At 35.7% G+C, this 6,861-nt stretch overlaps 1 protein-coding gene across 7 annotated transcripts in view; it reads right to left on the reverse strand.

Annotated features, from left to right (window-relative positions):
* Pak5 (p21 (RAC1) activated kinase 5) overlaps positions 1-6,861 on the reverse strand; it is a 303,671-nt gene that overhangs the window by 114,698 nt on the left and 182,112 nt on the right. The window lies entirely within an intron of this gene.

Consider the following 6,861-nt stretch of genomic DNA (forward strand, 5'->3'; position numbering starts at 1 on the left):
AACTTTATATGCTTCAGTACAGCGGAATGCCAGGGCCAAGAAATGGGAGTGGGTGGGTAGGGAGTGGGTGGGTAGGGAGTGGGTGGGTAGGGAGTGGGTGGGTAGGGAGTGGGTGGGTAGGGTATGGGCGACTTTTGGGATAGCATTGAAAATGTAAATGAAGAAAATATGTAATAATAATAATAATAATAATAATAATAATAATAATAATAAAGAAATGGGAAAAAATCAAAGAACCATTCCAAATCACATCCTAAGGATGCCAGAGAGTCTGAAGTAGTCAAAAGTCTCTGAACTCCATTGTGAAAGAACATCTACCTTATACTACCAGGCACCAAGAATGAGAAATACTCATGTTTCCTGTTTGATGATTTGTATATTTTAAGATTCTGTACTAAAGTATTTGATATTTTACCTTAGTTAATCTGCTAATACAATTCTGTATATTTATATGCAAGAAACTTAAAAAAGGAAAGAAAAATAGGATTCAGAACTCTATATAGAATATATTGATAAAGAAACTAATATAATGTAACAGAGTTTTTTGCACCTTATTGTTTAGAGGGAATAATGAGCTATTGAATTGAAATCAGTTAATCATTTTATTGAACCAAAAATGATACAATATTCTACCTGGCTACAGGAAGTTACAATGAATAGCAGTGATAACCCTAGTGAGTGAGAAGATCAGAAACAACTGAATCTCAGACCATAGACACCATACTTCATATTAGGGGCGTTTTGGAAAAACAGTTTCTTTATTAAAAAAAAGAATACTACAACAAAAAATGGGGTCAGACATTATAATTCATGCTTGTTATTCCAGCACGTAGGAGATAACTTACTGGGGTAAGAGGCCTCCCACGTGTTCAAGCTCAATCTGGGTTAAAAAGCAAAAACAAACAAACAAACAAACAACAAACAACAAACAAACCAAAGCAAACTAAATCAACCAACCAACCAACCAACCAACCAACCAACCAACCAACCAACCAACTAACCAACTAACCAAATATTAAAAACCAAAAGGTTCAAGAAGCTAAGTTAATTTGGCAATAGAACACTGCATTGTCATATCATGCTGGCTGATCAACGGTTTCAATTTCTTGTTTTCCAATGGGCTTGCTCATTTCTAGCTAGGATCTATTCCTGTTTCAACTCTTATCTGCCAACATAACTCAGATTAACTTAAAAATAAAGTCCAATAGCACAGGCTGGAGAGATGGCTCAGAAGTTAAGATCACTTCAATTTAAGAACAGAAGATGTGGGATTGGTCCACAGCACTCAAATAATGACTCACAACCATTTGTAACTTTAGTTCTAGACTGTCCAGTGCTCTCTTCTGACCTCTGTAGCTACTGCATACACACAGTGCCTACAAAATATGTTCAGATGTACTCATGTAGAAAAAATAAAATAAAATACAGTAAAGACTATGAAAACATGCTGCCTTTGAGTGTGATTATATATGGGTAAGGGAGCTAAGTTTTCAGTCACAATGACTTCATGAGATATGACTAAGTATTTCTTTTCTTAGTTTATAGCTAAGGTGAATTCCTCATGTATAATGAGCCATATGGCTAATAGCTCCACGTTCGTAGTCATTCCTTCTTAGCCACATTATGGGGGAATGTTACATTAATTATGGTCACAAAATTTGCATTAATGTTCTCATCAGGATGCATAGTATAATTGCCCTATTCTTGTGACTGTGACTCTCCTATGAGTATGCCAGGATTTGTGCTGTATTTCTTTCTTTCTGGATATGGGTTTTAAAAAGTTAGCAGCTTCTACCACATTCTCCTGAAACACATGTTTTCAAGTACCGAGTCCATCTAGTTTCAGGATATAATATACATCAGACAGGGATAAGTGCTCAAGGCAGTAGTTCAAACTGAGCTCAGTATTCTGGTTATTTTCATCAATATCTACATTTAAAAGTATGGTTGATTTGAATGTCACAAGCAGTCTACTTTTTAACTTCTGCTGCTGCTGCTACTACAACTACGACTACGACTACCACCACTACCACCACCACGACCACGACCACCACTTCCACTACTACTGCTATTGTTGAGATGGTGTTATACTACCTTTCTGGCCTGAAACATACAATATTTCTCCTTCAGCCTACCAAGTACTGGGACTTCCTACCAGTTAGATACTAGCCACTCTATTCTCTAGTTGCTTCCTACTGAGTGGCATCTTATCAGTATATTCAGGATAAAGAAATCACTAAACCAAGTGTTGATTAAACTCCTGACATATAATATTTTGGGATACCATAAAGTTGTTTTAATTACTTTTTATTTTTTGAGATTGTAGTACAATTTCATATTTCTCCTTTACCTCTCCTCTCTCTAATCCCTTTTATACACCTTCTCTTTTTCTTTCAAATTCATGATCTGATTTTTTAATTAATTAAAATTATATATTCACCTTCTCTTTATACACCTTCTCTTTTTCTTTCAAATTCATGATCTGATTTTTTAATTAATTAAAATTATATATTCATGTTACATGAATATATATGTATATATACATAGAATTCTTATATTCCACTTGCTTTGTTTTAATCACAAGGTTTGTGGTAGTTTCTTACACATCAGGTTCCATAGTACATACCATTCTCTTATTTAAAGTACACCTTGCATATATATACTCAGTAATTGTCAAAACCCTCTTATTATATTTCTCAACCATTTTATGCTTCAAATGATTAACAGCATCTCGAACCACTTAAGAAATAATAGCTGGTTAATGTTAAGAATGTTCATTTATGAACATACAATTCATAACTATATCAAATAGATAAAACCTAAACAGTAAAAAAATTGGTAGAATTTTCTTAGATAATTGTGTGAATTATAAATTTTACTTCATTCTTTGAGAATTTTATGAATATATGCATTATAATTTGATCATAAGTTGTTTCTTTAAAATTGCTTTCCTATTTTACCTATTTAATAGAATAATACTAGTAAGTAAGTTATCATGTACAGCCTATGATTTATCTAATCAGTTTCTAGGCCTTGCCTTGTGATTTGTGCCACTTGTGGTCTCAACTGTGGAGTAGGCTTTAATTCAATAAGAGGATGGCTGACTGTTATCATTACTTTTGTGTCATGGTAGGCATGTTTTACCAAGCTGGCTGTTGTTTTAGTTCACAACTGGGTAACATATTAGTTTTCTCCTCCAGTAGCATTCATGGAACCTTTTAGCACTATGAAATTTAGCCACTGCAGATGACATATCCAGTATCAGCTTAATTTCTGCATGGTAGGAACTCACGTATGTGTTGCCTTCAGCAATGGTGTCTTACCATCAAGTTCTTTAGGACAATGTCCTGTAATGTTAAAAGTCTAAGGTATCTCACTGGCCAACAACTCCAACAAAGGTAATCCTTCCCTTGCATTGGAGCTTTTATTTGTTAGCCTATGGTGTTCTTATTGCCCCATTATAAAGTAACTCCCATAAAAACTCTTTTAAATATATATATATATATATATATATACATATATATATATATATGTATATATATATATATATATATATANAGAGAGAGAGAGAGAGAGAGAGAGAAAGCAACTATAGTAGTAAGTTTCCATATGACTTGTGAGCTATCTTAGTATTAATTATCTCTCCCTGTGTTCCTTCTTTGACCATCTGCTATCCCCCACCTCATTCATCCCTCCCTATTTCTTTATACCATTGAGTTCTATCTCTTTTCCCTTGAAATATATCACCTTGAGGCTTCTTGAACTCTACAGTCATTCCAAAATGTAACGCATGTATGTGAACATTGAATACGAATACCCACAAGTAAAAAAAAGCATGAGATGTTTGTATAGCTGGGTATGGCTTACCACATCCAGAAAGACTGTTTTCAGCTCCATCCATTTACCTGTGGATTTCATAATTTCTGAAGGGATAAGTAATATTCTGAAGGGATGAATAATATCCTATTGGTTAAGTTGACTACTTTCATTATTCATCCTTTACATGATGGTCATCTAGGCTATTTTTAATCACTTGACTGCTATAAAATAAACAACAATGAAGACTGATGATCAGACACCTTTAGAAGATATGGAGTCTGTTTGTTAGATGTCCAAGAGTGGCGTAGGTGAATCATGTGGTACATCTATTTCTAGCTTTTAAAAGGATCCACCATGCTGGTGTCCACAGTGGCTGCACCAGTTTGCACTCCCACGAGCTGTGAGTAACTGTTGCTCATTCCCCACTCTGCCCAGCTTTTGTCATCTTTTAAAAAATCATATTCATTCTACATAGCATAAGATAAAATCTTAAAGTAGTTTTAATATCTATTTCCCTCATAGGAAAGTATTTTGAACTTAACAAATATTTTCCAGCCATTCATATGTTATCTTTGGAGAGCTTTCTGTTTAGTTTCAGGTTCCATTTTTAAATTAAGATTCTTTTGCAAAATTGATATAGTATTAGGTGAATGCTAATGACTTATTGTTATACCAAAAATTAGTGGATCTTTTCACTTCATTCCTTTTGCAATAAATGGTGATTAAAATAGACACTCACAATTGGTCAAGGTGCAGTGAGTAAGAAACTTTAGAATATTCATCCCTAAACAGAACATCTATCTCACATCCCCTCCTCCCAGGACTCAGGGATAACTGAGAAAGAACAGATGGAAAGATTGTAAGAATGAAAGATGGCTGCTATGTACAACAAAAGCAGTGTTTTCCAGAGAGCAGTGCTGTTGTACATAGGAATTCCTAGAGTTGAGTTAACATGCCCCAAAACAGAAAAAGCTTAAGGCAGATGAAAATCCCAGCACGAGTTTTACCCCAGCCAAGGAATTATTGGTAATTGATAGGTGCTAGGAATGGAAGAGTATTTTCCGTTTCTATGGATGTGTCCTCTTATGGGTTGACTATAATCCCATAGGCCACATATCCAAGGGTATATGGCTAATACCAAATGTATTTGATGGCTAAACAAAAACAAACAAATAATCAAGCAAACAAACAAATCAGAGGATAGAAACTGAGTAAGAGAATGGAGGAGTAGATCTATGAGGAGTGAGGGAAGGTGGGTAATATCATCAAAATACATTATATAAAATCCTCAACAAGCTAATAAAAATACAAAAAAATAGAGTTGCTTTCAGTAAGATTTTCTCCTTAAAAGAGTAGTCAAGTGCTCAACCATAGGCTTGTCCAACTTGGGGCCTATGCCTTGAAAAGGAGCCCATGTCTGCCTCTGCTCAGAAGTCTAGCGACCTAGGATAGAACCAAACATAACTAGGGGAAAAAAATCAATGTAATGATTCCTAATGATATTCTGCTATACTCAGGTTGGTGCCTCGCCCAGTTATCATCTGAGGGGCATCATCCAACATCTGATGGTAGCAAATGCATAGACTCACAGCAAACACTAGGTGGAGGCAGGGGAACACCACAGAAGTGTGCATGATTGTTGGGGCCAGACAAGTCATCTAGGACACTAGAACTAGGCAGGGCTTATAGAGGCTCACAGAGACTGAGGCAACAATCAAAAACCCTGTATGGCTCTGAACTAGATCCTCTGCATATATGTTATGGTTGGGTAGCTTGGTGTTCTTGTGGGATTCCCATTAGTGGGAGTTGGGGAAGTCTCTGACTCTTTTGCCTATGTTTGGGACCCTTTTCTTTCTACTGAGCTGCTTTGCCTTGATGTGAGAGTTTGTGCATTAGTCATACTGTAATTTGTTAAGTGGTGTTTGATTGATGTTACTGGGAAGGCTGCTCTTCTCTGAAGAGAAACAGAGGAGGAGTGGACAGAGGAGAGGGAAGGTGGTGGTAGGGGACTGGGATGAGTGTAGAGAGGGGAAACTGCAGTTGGGATGTTATGTATGAGAAAAGAAAAAAAAAAAAAGAGTAGTCAAATACTGGGAACCAATTCAAATACAAAGCCATCACATACTCCTGAACTCATACTTAAAGGAATGGAGACTAAGTAAAAGGTTGAGAGAAACCAAACAAAACAATGACAGCTTCTGGGGTTCTGTTTGTTTGTTTGTATGTTTGTTTGTTTTTAAAGGAAATTATGGTCCATGCATTTCTATACATTTTCCTTTGTGATATTCTTACAGTACAGTGGTAACAAAATAGTCAATTCTCTCCCGAATAAACACTGCCATTGTTAGAAGGAAAACATAATATTACATTTACATAGAGAAGATAACCACTTGTCTCCAGCAAGATGCTGTATTCCTACTGGGGGAAGGAAAACTCCTTACCTTTTCTCCTTGTCCTTTCTTAGGGCTTAAGAGAAGTGTCAGGATTTGATGAGTGTTGATGGATGGGCTATCCTGAATAATTTGGAATGAGGCCCATGAATTTTATAAGAACAAACATTGAGATCTAGAAGCACATTTTGTATATTGTCAGTCTTGTGTTCCAACCAGTGTGCAAAAGCATTTTGTTCTGGTTTCTGACATGAAGGTGCCACAGACTTAACTAATGGAATTACCTCTATGCTACTTGGTAGGCAAATTGAGATAGTTCTAGTTTTGTTAGTTTGACCAGGGAAAGCTATATCTAAAAAATAATTAACTATATCTATATATAGCTACATTTATATTTATATACATCTATATTAATATACTGATCTCTTGTAGAGAAAAGCTGATAGGGTCTGCACAACTAGCACTACTGAGATTTATAAAAGGCTGGGCAGCACTCAGAATGAATGGCATAGTTCAGACTTGCTTTCATAGCTAAATGTGGTAGTTCATGCCTATAATCTTTTTTTTAATTTTTAATATTTTTTATTACATATTTTCCTCAATTACATTTCCAATGCTATCCCAAAAGTCCCCCATACCCTCCCCCCCCCAC

The sequence above is a fragment of the Mus caroli genome, chromosome 2 (genome assembly GCF_900094665.2).
Source record: "Mus caroli chromosome 2, CAROLI_EIJ_v1.1, whole genome shotgun sequence".
NCBI classification, from domain to species: Eukaryota; Metazoa; Chordata; class Mammalia; order Rodentia; family Muridae; genus Mus; species Mus caroli.